We start from the raw sequence: 20,428 nt of genomic DNA on the forward strand, positions 1-20,428 counted from the left end.
GGTGGCTTTCAACATTTTTGGTTTTAGCAGAGAAGCTTCCTTCAAAGGAAATATCTAATTGGACTTCATTCTGCAAAACAGAGGCAAGGAGAGTTTCTCTGATGGAAATGAAGGGAGGAGCCCAACAGTGTGTCTGCTCCATTCTGTTCCCTGCGGCCCCTGAGTCACCTCCTTGCAGCCACCAGGGCTAGAGAGCATAGTTTGGTCTCATAATGGGTTTGAATCCCTGCTCTCTCATTTTCTAGGTGTTAGGCAGGCTCCCTGAGCCTCATTTTCCTTGCACCGTAATTGTTGGGATTAAATTACTTAAAATCTCTAGTGAGATCAGAGTTGGCGATACCAACTCTTGTTATTACTGCTCATATTAATAGCCAGGTCCCTCATTTTATGTGGAAAGAAACACGGACTTGCTCAAGGCTGCCCCTGGAGCCAGTGGCAGAATGAGGGCTAGGAGGTGTGATCTCCTGGCTCTAGGTGGAAGCTTCTTCCCCAGTCATTCAGTTAGGACCTTCTCTCTGCCAAGGACTGTGCTTGACCTTGGAAGAGCACCTTCGAACTTGGGCTCTGGAGCCAGACTCTGTGTCCCAACACTACCCCTTACTAAATTAGTGGCATTGGTTGAGCAATACTTAAGCTCTCTCCAGCTCAGTTTCTCTGTACAGTTGGGCAATCACAGCATCGGCCTGTGTGCACAGGGTTGCTGTGAGAATCAGATGAGTTAATCCATGAATAGTGCTTGGAACAATACCTGGCACTCAGTAAATGTTACTCATTTATCATCATCTCCATCATCATCATTGTCTTTATCATCATCTTCATCTTTGTCGTCAAAAGCAAATGCTAAATAAGGTAGACAAGGTCCCTACTGCAAAATGAATTCGAGGCATAATTTAAAAGAAAAAAAAATGAGGAAGGGGTGTGACTGTTTTTCTCCCAGCAGTTTTTGAGCTTGGCGTGTCAGAGGAACAGAAAGGCCTTTGGAGCATCAGACTGAGTTGGTCTAATGTGAAAACACCTACGGTGTGAATTTCAGTTTGATCCTGTGGCTTTCAAGTCAATCCAATGTCTGCTCATTTTCCTTCCAGGGCAAAGAGCAGGATATAAAAGCAGAGGCCTGTTCCACAAAGCTTGTGGTCTAGGAAGGAGGTGAGATAAGTCGTTAAGGGCTCCCACACAGTGGGAGGTCAGGGAAGAGGGGTCCAAGCTTAGCGCTACAGGCAGCAGAGGCCACAGGCAATTGAGGGGTTCAGAAGTGGCTTTGAGAAAGAAGTGGCATTGGAAATGGATCAAAGGATGAATGAGATGCCAGCAAGTGGGGATGGAGGTACATAGAGTGGGTGAATGGAGGCGGAGTGAGCCAAGGTAAGGAAAGACTGGAGGTACAGGGTGTGGAATGGCCGGGAGGGGTCAACTTTGGTTGACTCCGAAACAAGACACATCATCCTCCCCTGCCCCTAACTTTCTCTGTTGATGAGGAGGGCCGCCATCTACCGTCCACCTTAGCCAGAAGCCTGCCCAGGCTCCCGAATGCTGTCTGTCCACAGTTACACCCACTCACTGACCAGACCCCCCCAACTCCACAGCCCTTACTTCCCGCCCCGCTGCCCACTTCTCTCTCTCCATCCTGGTTACCTAGGTCCTTGGCTAGACCACTACCAACTCGTACCTGATCTTCTTAATCAACAGCCTCACAGCTCCATTGTTTTAAACCCATCTCCAATTTATTCCTTACAGCAAAGTTAGAGTGATCTTTCTAAAAAAGCAAATGAGGGCCTTTTCCATGGCTGTCTAACCTGCAATCCCACAAGCCATATGCCGATTATGTGAAGTCTGTTTCGCTGATCTGTGGTGTGGGATATCACAGAAATGATGTGCGCAACTTTTCTTTTGTTCGTCAGCTTTCCATTAGTGTTTGTGTATTTAACGTGTGGCCCAAGACAACTCTTCTTCTTCCAATTTGCAGCAGAAAAGAAAAGAGGGTTGTATTTAAAATCCTTTCTCCCGAAGACTCCTTTTCTGATCCTTTCCCCGATCTAAGTCAGGTCACCTATTTATTCCTTGTCATAGCTACTCAACTTTTCCTTCCTTGCCCTTATCTAAGCCTTTAGCCATACATTGAGGGTGGGGTTACTTGCATGAGGGTTGGGACCATAGCTGTTTGGGTCTCCCTCTGTTAAGTAGCACCAGACCTGGCACAAACTAGAATTGAAAGAAATATTTGCAGAATGAATAACTGATGGATTCCACAGATTCCAGGCTGCTTGTCGGTTTCCAAGGGTGCTAAATCACTGCTCCTTAATCTCCTCTCAAAAACCCGGGTTTTTCACGAACCATCTGCTGAATGCTCATATGCCAGCTGAGCTCGCCCTGCCCATCCTATTTGTGGAAGCTCCAGAGGCATGTTTTCCTTTTCCCCTTTAATCTCAGCAGAGCCTTTGGCCCAACTCACAGGTACAAAAAATCTATGAGCAGGAGCATCAGAGGGAATTACACTAAGAATAGCTCACCAGGGGCCCCAGGGACACTCCACCAGGCTGGGAGAGCTACGATCACACTGGAAAACCTTGGCTAATATAGAGTCATTCTGATTTCCAGCCATGCTTCTCCACAGAAGCCAGGAGGTGAATTAACCAGGAAACCAATTAGCAGGTCATCTGGGCATCTTTCCCTGGAAGACATACCTTTCCAAACCCATCTTGGAATTAGAAGGACCTGTCTTTGCCCATCTGTATCAATGGGTGTGTTAGGAACCTCACACGCATCCTTTAGCACTTAGGAAAAGGTTTAGGATGGAAGCTACTGTTTAGTTCTGAGCTGGCCTCACATTTTGGGAGCCTGTCTCCCAACTAAGTGTCAAATTAACCAGATAATTGTACTGTCTGGGTTTTGCTGGACAGAGCGATTAAGTTAGTTGTGGTTGGCCTAGAGGAAGCCTCCGCCTCTTCTCCCTATTCTTCCCCCCCTCAAGCCCAAAACTGCTGCCTCAGCTCTCACAGGGCCAGGAGTCACAAAACCCTGGGGAGGGTACGGCGGGGGAAGAAGGGGGAACTGCATCACTTTGCATTCTGTTACCCAGAATCCACTCCTGGCTCTGCGGGGACCTCTTAGCCATGTCCTAGCAGGGTCTGGGAGGATCAGCCCCGGGTGGTTGGCATGCCAAGCTCTCTTCTGTTTATATTTAAGGCAAAGGGTCTTCTCTACAGGCACAAGTCATCCCTCTGTGGGACCAAGCAAAGGAGGTTGATGAATGGATTAATATTAAGTAGACTCACAGTTCTGAGAGATTGTGTTCCAGGACCTGGTGGGATAGAGCCTTGGGCTCTAATTAAAAAGAAAAAAAAAAAAAGTACTGGAATCCACATGGTCAGTCTTTCCTTGGTGTTAATGGAGGCACCAAGGCAGAAAGGACAATGCCTTGCTCAGCAGATGGACAGAAAAGCAAGGAGAGGCGTGAATCCTGCCCTTCAGCAATTCCCAGTCCAATGAGGGAAGGTAGCAAAGCCACAGATTTACACGTGGATGCCAGCAGTTCCCTTTGAGTCCCTGTCCTTGTGTGACCTTGGAGTTAGAATGGATGGAGCAAGATGTGTGGAGTCCCAGGGAAGATGGCTGGTTGGAGACCTGTTTGTCTTCTGCCTTTTTAATGTTTCTTCAACACAAATGTCTTCTCAAAACAAAGATGGACTTTTCCCTTTAAAATATCATAAACACTTTCATATTTATATTTTCTCATATCCTCTTCAGCCTTCAGTCCACAATTCTTTCTGGAACAACCTTTCTTAGAATAGACCTTCTCCGGGTGGACATTGACCATAAGTACCATGTGAATTTCAAAAAACTGTTGTCGACAAGACAGAGGAATGGGGGTTGATGATAATTCCGTTTTGTGGATTGGTAACAGGATATACATAATCCTTATCAGGAAAAGGTTTCTTGATAGAAATACACCTTGAGAGAAATCTACCTAAGGTCTTGCTGAAAGGCTGTGCCCTTGGCTTTGTTCCCCCACTGATTCTTCAATGACTTTCCAAATTACATGGGCCGGTGCCTTGTGCCAGCTGGGTGAGAGAGAGAATTCAGTATGGTCAACTTGAATGAGGACACAATATAAAGTCCCACTTAAAAGCTCCGGAAGAAACTGAATGACTCAGTTGAGGAATATTTCACAGAAAATTCATGTACTTAACAAGAGATAACCTTTACTAATTTTTCCTTATTTAGGAGGAGGGTGATAAAAGTCATATATCCAAATAGTTAAAAATGAAAAAGGTATGACTCGGCACCTGTAGCACAGTGGTTATGGTGCCAGTCACATACACCAAGGCTGGTGGGTTGAAACCCAGCCTGGGCCAGCTAAACAACAATGACAACTGCAACAAAAAATAGCCGGGCATTGTGGCGGATGCCTGTAGTCCCAGCTTCTTGGGAGGCTGAGGCAAGAGAATCGCTTATGCCCAAGAGTTTGAGGTTGCAGTGAGCTGTGATGCCAACGCACTCTATTGAGGGTGACATAGTGAGACTATGTTTCAAAAAAAAATTACAAAGGTCTAAAATAGTTTCGGGTGAGAAATGTACTTCCAACCCTGCCCCCACCAATCTAGTTCTCTTCCATGTAGTTAACCATTATCACTACTAGCTCCTTGGGAAAGTTTCCAGAATGGTTTTAAATGCAAGGAGCAAATATACATATCTGCTTTCCATAAATGACAGTCGGAAAATCACAGACCATTCTCAGTATTTCAGAGTGGATTTAGTGAGGAGGATTGGTAGCAGGTGGCCAGAAGGAAAATCATATTACCCATAGCAGCTCCCCATGCACCATTGTCACTGTCACTGCTGCAGATGGAGCTGCCACTTGTTGTCATTGAAGAACCGTGAGCCTGCACACCCACTGCAGCTGCTGGGGTTGCCAACACTTGCCCTCACTGCTGTTGCTTCAGATGAAGCTTTTGTAGCTGCTACATAAGCAGGATGGTTGCTGCCCTCTCCCCAAGTTCAATTCCTGTGTGAATGCCTTGCATTGGTAGAAAGGAACCAGAATCAAGTGGCAAATGAATGTGGGAAGTGTAGATTTTAGGCTTTCGGCTCCCACAGTGCAGGAAAGAATACAGAAGGATGATGGCAACAGACAGAGCCTGGCACAGTTCATCCCACTGGCCACGCAGCAGCCACACATGCCTTTCCACATACCCATACTCCTCCGCTCCCAAGGTTTCCTTTCACATATCTTGGAGTTTATTCCATGAGAGTCCATGAGAGCCACCCCACTCTTGTCCATGCCTGTTGCAGGGATATACCACAATTTGTCATCTGTAATTTTACCATTACAGACAATGCTAAACCTATGTCATTTTTAACATTTGTTAGTGCCCATGTAGGACTCATTCTTAGAACTAGGAAAGCTCATTCTAAAAGCATTGCATGCCATGGATGCTGTAACACACCTTGAGGAATGAAGGACTTTTCCCCAGCTGCTGGACTTGACACCCGGAAATAGCCCTGAGCCATCATCCCACCATTGGAAGTGTCTCACAGAAAGAGAGCTGCCCCGACCAAGGTCACATCTCTTCCCTGGGGGCAGTTACATCCATTGACCGGCCAGCACAGGACATAAGTTTTCCCCAATTTGGGAGAACTCTTTGGAGCTCCTTGTGGAGTTGCCAGAGATGTCTGCTGAGACCCTGGGGCCGCCCAACCTCCCCCTGTGCACAGGCCTGCTTTCCTTCTATCCTCCTCCCCGCTCCAGTGATGGCCATTCCCAGAGCATTCCCTGATGAACCTCCCCCAGGCTAATATCTATCCCACAATCTGCTTCCCAGAGAACATAACCTCAGAGAGCACATTTGCAATTTTGATAAATGTGACCAAGTTACCCAGGTTAAAGGTCCCAGAGATGATCCACTGAAGACTCTTGTAGTCTGGACTTTAGACCTCTCCATGACCATGGGTTCTGGAGTCTGTCCTGCCCAGAATGCTCTCCTGGTTACGGCCCAGGCTTGGACTCTGAACTCTGAAGTGTTCCATAATTTGATCTTCCCATTTGACCTCCTCGTGTTTGAAATTCACCAGAGCTTGGTGTTTCTCAGCAGGGCTGAGTCCGGCAGAACTCTGTCCGCTCTGATCCACTAAGCCTTGTTTTGTTAACACAATCCTGCAAGATTTATTTGTTTGGCTTGGCTTACCCTGACCTCAGACGTTCTGTTTTGTATTATTTTTAAAAGCGTGCAGATCTCCATGGAGGCCTTTTTCTTTTCAAATCTAAGAACCAGCTGGGAGAATAGGGGAAAAAAGCAGGTGGAAGACTAGGGCGCATTAGCTGAAACAGATCTCATTAGAGGAGTGAGTGTTTTTCTTCTTAGCCATGGCATTGATTTACGTGGGTTCATCAACTTCTCTGGGTCTACCTTCAGGCTCACCAACTGAAGAAGACTAGAGAAAATGGAGAAACAATAATGGTGGTGATGATGATAGCAAACGCTTATTGAGCATTTACTACATGGTAGATGTTATAGTAAGTGCTTTCTGTGCAGTAACTCATTTAACCCAGATGGCATGCCTGTTGCTGAAGAAACTGAGGCTCAGAGAGCTTCAATTAATTGCCAGGCAAGGTCACATAGCTAGTAAAAGTGTGGTGAAGCTGAAAGTTGAACCCAGGCCTGACTGACTCTGGAATCCCTGTTCTGAACAAAGTTGATCTATCAGATTCTAAGTTGGTCTTGAATATGCCTTTATTTTTATTTATTTTTTCTTTTTTATCGTTTGGGGTTCATTGAGGGTACAAAGAATGAGGTTACACGGATTGCATTTGTTAGATAAAGTCTCTCTTATAATTGTGTCCTGCCCTCTAGAGGTGCGCCATACACCATGATCCCCTCCTTACTCCCCTCTTCCCACCCCTTCCTCCCTCTGCTCTCCACCTTGTATTAGCTCATCTGCTGCCTTCACATCAGAACTGAGTACACTGGATTCTTGCTTCTCCATTTTTGTGATGCTTTTCTGAGAAGATGTATTCCAACTCAATCCAGGTTAATATAAAAGATGTAAAGTCTCCATCTTTTTAATGGCTGCATAGTATTCCATGGCATACATATAACACAGCTTGAGTTGGTGAACATTTAATATAAACTTTTTGCAATCCTCAAAGAACTCAAATCAGACCTCCCATTTGATCCTACAATCCCATTACTAGGCATCTGCCCAGAAGAGAAAAAAAATCATTCTCTCATAAAGACATTTGCACCAGACTGTTTATTGCAGCTCAATTTACAATCAGCAAAATGTGGAAACAATCTTCCATATGTCTTTATAAAGCAGTTTTGCCTTTTCTCTCTTAGCCTGAGTATGTATCCTATGGTCTCTTTTAATGTCACCCTACTCTTTTGATCTACTGGGTGAGTTACAAACTCATATGAGATGTTTTCCCCAGCCAAACACTCCCCTTTTCCTGACTAACCCCAATGGCCCTTAAGTCATCATCTGATGTTTCTGGCTTATTCCTGCATTGTTCCTCTGTTAACAATTCTGTTTGTTCTTTGTTCCCCCCCACCCCCCCTCCCCGGGGTCATTGTTGATTATTGTCTTTAAGCCTAGTTATGTATCTTTAGACCACAGGAATAATATAATAGCTCACCTGGGTTTGAATCTCAGCTCTGCCACTTCCTGAGTGACCTTTAGAAGGTGATTTAACTTCTCTGCACTCCAGTTTCATCATATATAAAGTGATCATAATAAGTACCTGTAGAGTTGTTGTGAGATTAAAATAAATCACCAGGTATGAAGCACTCAAAACAGAGCCTGATGTATAGGAAGAGCTAAAGGTGTATAGGAAAAGTGTACTGAGTGTTAGTAGCTATTTTGACCTTCACCTTCAAGTCTCTGAATACATGGTGTCTGAGCAGTACCTAGGTTTTAGTCCCTTGGATCATTCAGAAACAGAAAGAATAGAATTCATACTCTAAGATATTTGCAGTGCAGTTAGTGAGATTATTACAATTGCAATCAGTGTAACCTGGCTTATTGTACACTCAATGAATCTCCAACAATAAAAAAAAAAAGTTCACTTCTACGTGTATGTTTTGATTATTTGCACATATATCCACTCGTATTCCCCACTGATGTTTGGCACCCGCTGTAAATTTCTAACTTCTCCTTGACAGTTGACAGCACAGATCTCAGCCCTGAATAGGTCTTCGGTTAATATTTGCTGAGAGTCTATGTGCTTGAATGGATGAAGTTACAAAGTCAAAGGCGGGTGGGGAGAGCCAGAAAGGGCCTTAGGAGATCCTCTAATCCAACCCCATTTTGAAGCTGAGAGGTTCAGAAAGGGGAGGTGACCACACACCCAGCACATGCTTCAATTATTGTTGGAGTGCAAGATGAGGGGAACCCAGGCTCCCCATATCCCAGGTCATTGCTTTTCGTACTGTATTTCTCTACCTGCCATGCTATCTTTTGTTTATTTCTTTTTAAGAATCCATTAGCCCCTTCTGATGGTTTTAAAGCAAAGAAATTAATCTAATTCTTTCACTGCAAATCCCACATTGTCCACATCTCTCTGCCAGAGGCCTTCCTCTTGGGAGGGATGTAGGATGCAGTGAGGACCAGAGCTGATAGCCAATCAAGAGCTCTAACCAGCGAGAGCTGGGGAATGCTGAGACCAAGGTGAATGAGCCCTTCTGATTCTAAACACAGCAAGAACTGCGTTGCCCATTTGAAGATCCTTGAGGCCCTCCTGTCTCCTCTGCTGCAGAGGACCCTAGCCTCCTGGTTTGGCTGTACCACTCAGCACTGTCACCAGTAAGGAGAGGATGGAGGGGTGAAACTCAACAGAAGAGTCCCCCCAGCTCACAGCTCCCTGACCTTGGCCACCATGTTGGTACCTCACCCTTCCGTACTGCCAGTCCACTTTGTCCACTTCTTCCCTGCCCCCTGTTAGTACCAAAGAGGCTCCAGTGGAAATTAAGTGGACATTCTGAAGGAAAACAGAGTAAGGCCTTTAACCTCCTGAGGGATGTGTAATGAAAAACAGAACTTGTCTTATCTCAACCTGCATCTTCATTCAAGAAACAATGACTTGGCCGGGTGTGGCGGCTCATGCCTGTAATCCAGGCACTCTGGGAGGCCAAGGCAGATGGATCACCTGAGCTCAGGAGTTCAAGGCCAGCCTGAGCAAGAGCAAGACCTCATCTCTAAAACTAGCTGGGCCTTGTGGCAGGTGCCTGTAGTCACAGCTACTCAGGAGACTGAGACAAGAGGATCTCTTGAGCTCAAAAGTTTGAGGTTGCTATGAGCTGTGATGCCAGGGCATTCTACCCAGGGCAGTAGAGTGAGACTATGTCAAGGAAGGGAAAAAGGAAAGAAGGGAAAGAAGGACTCACTTTGTATGTGGTCCAAGTGACAGATTCCCTTACTTTCAAAAAGTTCTTTGTCTGGTAGAAAGATAGACATGGAAGGTGGTGACCACAGTACCTTGTGACTCAGGCTGTTGTAGAGATCTTTCTGGCCTTGGGGCATTCTCAGGAAAGGCTTCACAGAGACACTGATGCTTAACTGGGGTTTGGGAAAGATAGTTAGGCGAGTGTCGATGGGCAGATGTGACATCAAGCTTTCTAGCTGAAGTGTCTGTTTTAAACCTTAGCTTGTCATACACAGGGCAAATGACCACGGTGCAGGATGTAGGGAAGGGAGGTAGGAGATGACCCTGGAACAGAAGGTAGGGAGCAATCCATTCAGGGCAGGCTGTCAGTGCAAGGTGTGCGAGCATCTTTGTGTCCTAGAGACAACGGGGATGTATGTGCTGGACTTTTGAAGCCATGGAGCTGTGACCAGGGCTTCTGGGTAGGAATGGCGGTGTGAAACTGGACATGGTGAAACTCAGCCCTGGCTGGGGTGTGAGAGACACCTTATCCTTGAATATGAGGCCTGGACAGGACTTCATAGCTGCTGAGTGATTGTAGGTGCTTCCTTGCCACTGTGTCCCCTGGCTGTTTTAGCTTCAATTTCATACCTGTGATTTGTGTGGAGACTGGAAGCCAGAAGCTGACCTATTTTCCTGCAGACCGAGAGGACAGAATGAGACCCGCGTGATGTGTTTGAGCTGGCACAACTTGAAAGCCGGCCACCGCCAGCTCCTCTCATTCGCCACCTTCCTCCAGCCCCCTGCCTGACCCATTTCCCACTGCACATTTCAGCTCGCTCCCAATCTGCCTAATCTCTGGCCTTGTGATTCCTCTGCCTTGCCCGTGGCCTCTCTTCCTACCCACTCCTGTCCTATGTTACCGCCACTCCTGCAGCTCGGCCTCCGGTTTTCCTTGGCCACTCTTCACATTTTCTGCCAGCTCTGCCGCTGTCTCCACCCCTTGGGGTCTGGCCCGCTCCCTGACAGAGGAGCCCCTGCTGGGCTCACCCCAGCCCTGCCAGCGCCCCCGCCCAGATGTGCTTCCACACTGGGTTTGAGCCTTTGCATTTCAGTGGGAATCCAGGGTTATTAATTAACCCAGGGTGGAACTTATTATGAAACATCGCAGAAAACTGGAACAAACCAAAGGGACTTCTGAACTCCCAGCAGGGAAAAATGCCTTATAATTGACTTGGATGACTTCACCGCAAAAATCTGTCTGGCTGTTATGCTAAACTGGAAACTAATCTATTAGATTGTCTAAGGAATCTCCCAGCCCACCCTAAGCAGAGTCGCCTGAGGAGTGGAGTGGGATGGACATGTAAACAGGACATAGGCACTGAAATGGTTTCCCTTGGATCATACCCAGTCCAGGCACATTTTCGACACCCTTGGGAAAGGGAGGGGAGATGATATGTGAGAACCAGTCTACGTGCCCTCCAGCGTCCATCTTTAAGGCCCATTGGGTGTTAGCAGGAGTAAGGCACTATTAGAACGGAACGTGGCCCGCACGGGACCGGTCCAGGACCCCTCGTCTCAGGGAATTTTATAGGGTGACATGAGAAGGTTTCCACTAATGGTGTGTCATACGGATGACAGCTGCACAGCCTGAGCCCTGAAGGGATTAGTGATAACAGCCAATGTCTGAGCACAGGCTTGCTGAGTGCCAGGCGCACGCTAAGCACTTCATATGGATTAGCTCACTTAATCCTCATCACTGCCCCAGGATGAGAAGGGACGGTGTGTGCTCTGTTCCCCAGATGAGGAACCGGAGGGTCATTCGAGGCCGCACCGCTGACAAGCAGCCGAGCTGGAATTCAGAGTCGGTTCAACTCCAGAGTCTGCGTGTAGTGTATACGTCTTTAACCTTCATGCTGTCTTACCTGGGAAGGTGTATCCTGCAGAGACAGAGTCCAAGGGAGACTTGGTGACTTTAGTCTCATTAACTTCGGACAGAACTCATCAGGAAACATCTCAGAAAACAGGAATAAGTTAAAGGGACCACTGAACTCATATCAGGGGGAAAAATGCTTTTATTTTTTTTTCTGTTCCAATGTTCTTCAGTATTTTTATTTATTTTATTTTTTATTTTTTACGAGATCATAACTGTGTATATTACTGCATTTATGGGGTATAATGTGCTGACTCTATATATAATCCAGAATGTTCACATCAAACTGGTCAACATCATTTACCTCACTTATTCAATTGTGTTCAGACATTTATATTGTACTGGTAACATATTTGACATGTATGCTTGCAATATACACAGTAGGTGAGGTCCCACCGATTACCGTCCCTCACCCCTCGCCGCCCTCCCCTCCCCTCGCCTGCTCCTCTCTCCTTCTTTCTGGGCTATAATTGCTTACTCAATACTATTATGAAATCAATATATAACCACTCACACTTTTGTACAAAAGATGAAAAATGTCTTTAATTAAAAGGCATTTCAATGGAATTAAAGGGCTGGCTCATGCATTAGACTTGTTCTGTGGAACCAGAACTCTGCACGCAAGGCCCTCCATGAGCCGCCCCGCCTACCTTTCCCCCCTGACCTGTTCCCCTGGTCTGCCTGAGCCTTCAGTCTTCCCAAAGCCCGCCCGTCCTGTGCTCACACCCTCATGCCTTTGCTCCTGCAAGTCTCTCCTCCTGGGGTGTATTTTGCCATAAATTCTCCAACATTTGACTCAAGTATTATTTCTGAGCTGCTTCCTTCTGACCACCCCTCTGTCCAGGCAGAGAAAGGGGTCTACCCCTGTGTCCTCACAGTACCTTCTGGGTACACTTCACCAGATTACTCCGAGATTACTAGTTCACTTGCCTACCACTCCCTGTAGACTCAGGGCTCATTAGGAACAGGAACAGTATCTTTACTCATCCTACAAATATTCATAGAGTGCCAACCTTGTGCTAGGGCTTCAGTGGTGATTAAAGGCAAGTGTAATCTCTACCTGATGGCACTTACAGTCTAATGGAGGGACAGATATCATATTCTCTCTCTCTCTCACAGAGATATGCACACACACACACACTGTAATTAAAATCTGTTCAGACCTGTAAATGTAGGGTACTTAGGGTTTTGGTGGCCTACAGTGACAGGCTGGCAGGGACACTTATTCATGTGCATCACAGGTGCTCGGATACCCAGATACACAGCCTGTGTTCAACAACTAGTTCTCAAGAATGGAAGAAAAAGTATCCAATGTACTCAGCCCTACTATGAAACTAATTTATGGCTTTCACATGAAAGCTATACCCCAGTTATAACCTAAAATATGGGGAGGGAGTGGGGAGGATGGGCGGAGGGAGGGTGATTGGTAGGGCCACAACTACAGTGCATCTTACAAGGGTACATGTGAAACTTAGTAAATGTAGAATATAAATGTCTTAACACAGTAACTAAGAAAATGCCAGGAAGGCTATGTTAACCAGTGTGATGAAAATGTGTCAAATGGTCTATAAAACCAGTGTATGGTACCCCATGATCGCATTAATGTACACAGCTATGATTTAATAATAAAAGAATTAAATAAATTAAAAAAAAAAACAACTAGTTCTCAAACTTCTTGGGAGGAAGGAAAACTTCCTCCCAAGGAGGAAGGTACAGAAAGAGTTACTAGATTTACTAGATTTTTACTAGTAGATTTACTAGAAGAACTTAGACCCACAAATACCCTCTTACACAGTAAATGATACAGATAAAGCTCTAGTGTACAGGAAAAGATGTGGGCAAAACATTGACACGTCACAGTCCAGGCAAAGCGACGCTTGATGTTAGCCTTGATATGATGTGTGAACCGCTGTGAGGAAGTTTATCAGTATGAATTCACTTAATTTTCACTGTGACCCCCACAAAGTGAATATTGATGGAACCGACATTCAGAGTGGTGCAGTGTCCTGCCAGAGGCCACCCAGCTGGTAGGTGGCAGAGATGAGATGTGGACCAGAAGCTCTAGAGCACACCCCACAGGCCTCTGCACCCCTCACCTCGCTGTCTTGTCTCTATTGCTCTGCTCCCCGAGCCCCTTGCCCAAGGCTGGTTCCAGTGGAGCCAAATGACTGCGCCCTTGGCTCCCTCATGCCAAGCCTGGCTTTGGGAGTTCTAAGGGAAGAACTTGGCCATGACAGGAGAGCAGCACCCAGCAGGAAGCCTTAGAGCAGGTGTCCTCAAACTGCGGCCCGTGGGCCACATGTGGTGGTGTGATTGTATTTGTTCCCGTTTTGTTTTTTTACTTCAAAATAAGATATGTGCAGTGTGCACAGGAATTTGTTCATAGTTTTTTTTTTTAAAACTATAGTCTGGCCCTCCAATGGTCTGAGGGACAGTGAACTGGTCCCCTGTTTAAAAAGTTTGAGGACACCTGCCTTAGAGCATTAAGGGCTGCATTTTGGGAGCTCTGAACAAGGAAAAAGGGAAAATTAATGATCGTAAGCTGGTTATGTGCTCTCCATTGCTCTAATACTTTTTAAAGATCGTATGTTTTGTCCTTCAGCAACTCCTAAAGTGTTAAGTTTCCTTATCATCCAGGTTAGGAAATTGAGGCTTGGAAAGGTAAAATAGGTAATTGCTTAGTTAGTGGCAGAATTGGGACCGTACCCTGTGTCTACCTATGTTTTGTCCTGACTCACCTGTTGCCCAGATGGGCCTGAAAAATGAGTTGCTTCTTAGGGCCTTCAGCAGGTCTGCAAACTGATTTTCTCCGAGACACGGATAGCCCCTATATGTTTCCTGACCTCCCTTTATCTGTGTTGCTGGAACCTTCCTTTCCTCTGTCAGAAGCAATGCAGAGGTCCCTCTCATGAGCATATGGGTGGGTTCGCAGTCTGTTTAAAATGGAACTGAATCCGTGCCCTTCCCACCCAGCCCACCTCAGGGCCTGCCTTCTGTCCAGACAGGGAGGAGACAGGCAGCCCCTCCCACCTGGGGGCTGCCAGGAAAAGCAGGGGGAAGCAGAGGGGGCTAAACCTCCCCTGGCCGGGCCAGCCAAGGGCCAGAAACCCCAAACTTTGCATTCATTGGACAGGACCAGATCTGGATGGCTCGTCTTAATTTGCTTATTCTTGCAGTCGCTTTGGTCTCTCTCCGGCTGCCTTGGCTCTCCGTGGTCCAGGCTCCTCACTGTCTATGGGACAAAGGCCAGAGTGTTCAGGCAGCACCGAGGCCCTGCCTAACCTGGCACCAGCCTCCCTTTCTCACCACCCCTCTGTCCCTCTCTCTGCTTCAGTGGCCCCCACGAGAGACGTTGGAAGAACCAAATTATTACTTTAGACAGTTTCTTGTTTAGGGTGGCTTGCCCTCAAGTTCTGCATCCTCGTGTCCAAACATACTATTTGTATGTAATGACATTCGTCCACCTACCCGTCCATTCATCCCTCTGTACACTTATCACTCATCTCTCTAGAACCTGACTTTCTTCCCAGCCCCCTGTTTTGTGGTCTCTAATCGGTTCAGAACTAGGTTTTCTAATTTATAAACATGTCTTTGAAATTCAGTATTTCATAATACTAATAATGGAGATAATAATAGTGACTGTTGTACATTAAGCCCTGAGGGGTGTGTGTGTGTGTGCGTGTGTGTGTGCGCGCGCGTGCGTGTAGAGGGATGGGGAGGGAGAGAGATACCAGATGCTCCGCCATAATTTTATTGTATATAACCCAATTTTATCTTCGCAGTGACCTTGTGAGTTATCTGTCACGATCATATATAGAGAAACTATATATGTGACCTTGTGAGTTATCTGTCACGATCATATATAGTCCAGCCATACAGCTTCTATTGGCAGAGCTAGGATTTGAACTCCTGTCTGCTTGGCTGTTCCCAAGTGGCCAAGCTCTATAAAACACCCCATTCCCCTGACTCCCACCACCAACGCCCCTCATTCCTGGGGTGCTCCTCTGTGCTCCCCATCACCCTTCGGTGCAGCTTCTGCTCACTTTTCATTTCTCACTTTACCTGCCCACTGCATAGAGTTCATGGGAAATTACACTCAGAGTCTGAGAGTAAAAGGCTCGTCCTCACTGCTTCTTATTATGACTGTTTAATTCTTCATCTCCTGCCTCAGTAGAAAGAAGACCTCTTTTGAGACAGTTTGGGGTGATGGACAGAGCTGTGCCCAGGAGCAGATGGACAAGGGCCTGAAGCCTGTCTCTGCCTCTCATTGCTGTGGGACTGTAGGCAAGAGACTAGATGTTCTGAGAAAGTGGAGCTGGTAATGCGCGTAGCCACACTACTGTGTTCAGCGTGGCACAAGAATATGGTCAGCTTTAGTTAAATCTGAGGGACCCTGGATCGAAGCTGACTCATTTGGGAAAGGAGGAAGCAGCAGGCACAGAGCTTCACGCCCCTGCCCCCCAGGCCTCCTCAGCTACAGCAGACACTGCTGCTCAGTGGAGGCCGCTTTCCAGCCCAGCGAGGCAAGGCTCATTGTCTTTCTTTGCACGGCACCCCACGCTGGCAGCAGGACGAAATCCTTGTCATGACCTGAAAGGAACTTTAAGTTCTCACATGCGGTGGGTTTGACACAGGCCTACTTCAAAAGGATGGTGAATTATGGATAAGGTGGTTGGATCATGGGCAGATGAGCTCAGCTGGTAAATATATGATGGGAATGAGATTAAAACCTGCTGACTATAAGACTCTGACTTCTACTCTGGTAATCTCTAACCTAGAGTGTCTACAACTGTGTTTCCAACTGTATTTCTTAAAGCGCTGGAGTCCCACAAAGGTACCTGGGGCTGAAAAGGGTCAGAAATTGTTGAGCATCCTTGGAAGGGGGATAGAGAGAAAAAGAGAGAGAGAACTAGAGAGAAAGAGAGAGATTGAGAGAGAGAGGTGCTATCATGAATGAGATAGCTCAGCCTAACGTTTTTTCTTCTATCTTAATAGCTAACAACCAGGGATGATTTTGCCTCCCAGGGGACATCTGGCAATGTCTGCGGACAGTCTTGGTTGTCACAGTGGGAGATGCTACTGACAACTGTGGGTAGAGGACAGGGACTCTGCTAACCCTCCTACAATGTGCCAGACAGCTTCCCCGCCACAAGGAATTATCCAGGTCAAAGTGTCACCAGTGCCAAGGTCGAGAAACCCTGTTCTAGACTGAACAGTGCAAAGATGCTGTCTTTTATGCAGGGGACCCTGTGGAACTCTAAAGACGGGAGAAGGTAATCCAGATTACGGTGGTGGGGACTTCACTCTGAAGAAACGTCCTCTTCGCTCTTGCAGTCTCTGTTAGCAGCCTCAGGACAGCCACAGGGCAGGGACCTTCTTCCTCATTGTTATAGGTCAAGTCACTATGGTGAAAGAGTCCATGATGTTCTCCAAGATCCCACAGCTTAGGTGGTTCTAGAATTAAAACTGGAACCTGGTCTGTCTGACCCCATGCCCAGCACTCTTTGCAACATGATCTGCCCTAGTAAATGTGTCCCTCCCTCCTCAGTAGCCCAGGGAGGCCCAGAGCCCATGAGAGGTGCCAGTCAGAGCCTGTTGTTTTAAGGGTACCCGGGATGTGTGTTAGTCAACACACAGACACGTAGCGGCTGCCAAGAAGGAGGAAGGTTTTGTACCCACCATCCCCTAGAGGCAGGAGGCACGCCATGCCACGTGGGTGAGACGGGGGCAGGGGGGAGGCCCAGAGCCTGTCAGGAGGCAGAGGGAGTGAGGGGGGATGTGGCAGGAGTCTTTATTTTGGTTTCATGGGGAGGATCAAGGAAGGCAGGTGAACAGGGTTAGGGTTGGTGAGTGTGGGTCATTTCTGCTGGCTCTGGAGAGCAGGGGCCATCCTTAGTTATCTGGTGCCAGGGCCTGGGGACCTGAGGGCAGCAGTGAGAGCCCCGTGGTCTGGGAGTCGGGGCTGGATAGTGGGTTTGCATCTGAAGGTGCTCTCCAGGCACCTTTAGTACCTCCAGGAAGAGGCTCAGCTGGGAAGGGCCCTCTCGCCAGCTCAGTAATTAATGCCTAGGTGTCAACTTATCAGAATTCAGACCACAACTTTTTTTAACAATCTTTTGAAAGCGAACTCTCATGCTGCTGAGAACCCAATATTTAAGCAAATTAAAACTAAAATTACTGGTCTGTTTGATATGTACCTAGAAGGTCCTGAACCCTCTGAACCTCAAAAAAAAAAAAAAAAAAAAAGCGTCCAAGGCCCCTCCTTAGGCTGCCTGCTTAGAACATTCTCTCGCTGGAGCCCTGTCCCTGCCTCCTGTCCTGCTGTCCGGCTGTCCTGCCACTCCTTTGCCTCTGGTTCTGACACCTGTTGGGAGGAGGTTAGTGGACAGTCAAGAGCTGGGACCCTGGAGTCAGACTCTGGTGTTTGAGTATTTGGCAGGGCAGGTCCCTGCTCTGTGATCGTGTGAAATACACTTACTCTTCCTTGTGACTAAGCGGCTCCATCTAAAGTGGTATGATAGGACCTACCTGGCAGGTTACTGCTGGCATTACAGGAGTTAATATATGCAAAGCCCTTAGAACACTGCCTGGCATATAGTAACTGCTAAGAAAAAGCTTTTATATGTGTTAATCATAATGTAAATATACCACGTGATATAGAAAGACAATTGCTGTATTGCCACTGAAACTAATGGTGTTCATACGGCTACCACTGCTGGTAGTGATTTTACTGGTATCATTACTTCTGTTTCTGCTTCTCCAAAGACTGTGGCCACTGTGGCCCCTGTGCTTGTACCTGCTGGGATGACCACTGCCACCACCACCACTGGGGCCTTGCTACCACTAAGGGAAAACAGGGTCGGCTGGGCCCTTGGCGTTAAAGTGAGGGTGAAGACAGAAAGTGACCTGAGCCACTGCTATTAGGCCACCTGGACACGCTGGTCCTGGGTCTCTTGCATCCTGTTCGCACTTCCCTTGCCCTGAGTTTAGGGAGTTATTTATGAAGTCCCTCAGATGAGTAGGGCTGCCGTTGAGGAGGTTCTGGGAGTGATTCTACATTTATAAGGTGTTTTCTCCAAGTCCTCATTGTCAAAAAAGACCATGACAGCTATGTGTGGACCTTGGCCCTGAGAGTGTCAGGGCGACTCAGCCATGTGCTGGCTCTGTAGTGCAGAGGCCTTGCCATCTCCTGAACTGTGCACAAAGGGACCCCTTTGCCTTCGCTTCTCCATGCAGAATGCACTGACCACAGGTGGGTCCTTTTCCCTGACACTGTCCCTTGCAGTCCCCGTTTGGGGATTAGGTTCGAGTTGCCTCTAACCTCTACCCAGGTCATGCTGTCTTGGAACTACTGCGACCCCTTGGAAAGAAAGTGAGCATCTGGGAAGGAGAGGAACTCGCCCTTTAGAAACATGAGTCTCTTTTGAGGGAAAAGGACTCAGGAAACAACCCATTTGCAAGGAGGAAAGTGGCCCTTGGGCCCCCCTGTACTTCCTGAGCCCAGCCTTAATTTGGAGAAACTTCATGGTGGACTTTGGGGGGTGGGGGTGACCAGTTCATACCAAGTTGCTTTAAATGCTCAGTGTGAGAGCCTGTGGGGACTTGCAAATCAACCTCGGGAAGAGAAATTAGCTGTGTCTTGTCTCAGAACTCCCAAAGCTTGCTCCAAAGTAAACACATAAGCTGTGCTGGCGGGGAAGCCTGGGCCTTTTTCCCTCCTCATTTTAGAAACTCCATGTGTGCATTATTTTAAATAGGCACCAGCACATGAGGCCCCTTTGACAAGATTGAAAACAGATGGGGCCTTAGGCGCTTCAGTAGCTCTCAGAAACTTGCATGAGAAGTGCTAAGCCATCCCGCATCCAGGCCACGTTCATTTTCTCGTGGAAACACAAGTCCGGCTGGCCTCTCATTCCCAGAGAGCACGAGCCTGCTTCCTGCATCAGGTGTGTCTGCAGGGGGAAGGAAGTATCTCCTTTCAGTGCATTTATCCCACGGTTGCATTTACTTAACCCTTTGGCAGCTTGGGAGAAAAGAGGACTGTGCTAGCCTTGGAGCCCTGATGCTTCTGGAATTGAAAGTGTTGGGTTGAACTTCCTTGTTGTAAATCAGATTGTGACCCTCACGGATACCTCTCTCACTCTGGGTCATGGCTATAATCCATCCATGGCCCAGGGGCCCTTCCTGGTCAGCCTTTCTGACCGTGTTCCTGTCCCTGTCTCCCTGGCTCTGTCTAACCAAGCTACCCTGGCCACCTTCCTCTTCCTTAAAATAAAGCACCAGAAAATAACAAATGTTGTTGAGAATGTGAGGAAATTGGGATGTTTGTGCCCCGTGTATGGGAATATAAGATGTTACAGCCACTGTGGAAAACAGTGTATCAGAGCCTCAAAAAATTAACAACAGAATTACTCTATGATACAACAACTCTGCTGTGGGCATATGCCCCAGACAATTGAAAGTAGGGACTGGAACAGCTATTTGCACACATCTTCACACCAGCATTATTCACCATAGCCAAAAGGTGGAAACAACCCAAATGTCCATCAACAGATGAACACAATGTGGTTACCCATGGAATATGATTCAGTCTTTAAGAAGAAAGGAATCCTGATGCATGCTACAACACAGACGAACCTTGACAACATCAGATGGAACATGCCAGGTGCAAGAGGGCAAATGTGACGTGATTCCATTTGTATGCGGTACCTAGAGGAGGCAAACTCATAGACACACAGCAAAAGTTTCCAAGGGCTGGGGGTGTGGGTGGGGGAGTTTCATGGGTACAGAGTTATTACTGAGGATGATCTGAACATGGAAATGAATAGTGGGGATGGTTGCACAGTGTCGTGAATGCCGCTAAACAGTACCCTTAAAATGATTAAGATGGTAAATTTTATGTTGTGTTACTTTACCATAATGAAAAAAAAAAAAAAAACCTTTAAAAATAATCAAGTGAGTGCACCCACCTCAGGGCCTCTGCTCTGGGCCGTTCTTTTTTGCCTGGAACCTTCTGTCTCCATGACTCGTGCCCACACTGTAGTCACATTCTTTGCTCAAATACCACCTCCTTGGAAGCGCCATGCCTCTGTCTCTGAAATGGCACATCCAGACACAACTCCTCCATCACGCGCCATCAC

At 47.1% G+C, this 20,428-nt stretch overlaps 1 protein-coding gene across 3 annotated transcripts in view; it reads left to right on the forward strand.

The window, feature by feature from the left end:
* SYN3 (synapsin III) overlaps positions 1-20,428 on the forward strand; it is a 449,664-nt gene that overhangs the window by 53,258 nt on the left and 375,978 nt on the right. The window lies entirely within an intron of this gene.

Source organism: Nycticebus coucang, chromosome 3 (assembly GCF_027406575.1).
Source record: "Nycticebus coucang isolate mNycCou1 chromosome 3, mNycCou1.pri, whole genome shotgun sequence".
Lineage (NCBI taxonomy): Eukaryota > Metazoa > Chordata > Mammalia > Primates > Lorisidae > Nycticebus > Nycticebus coucang.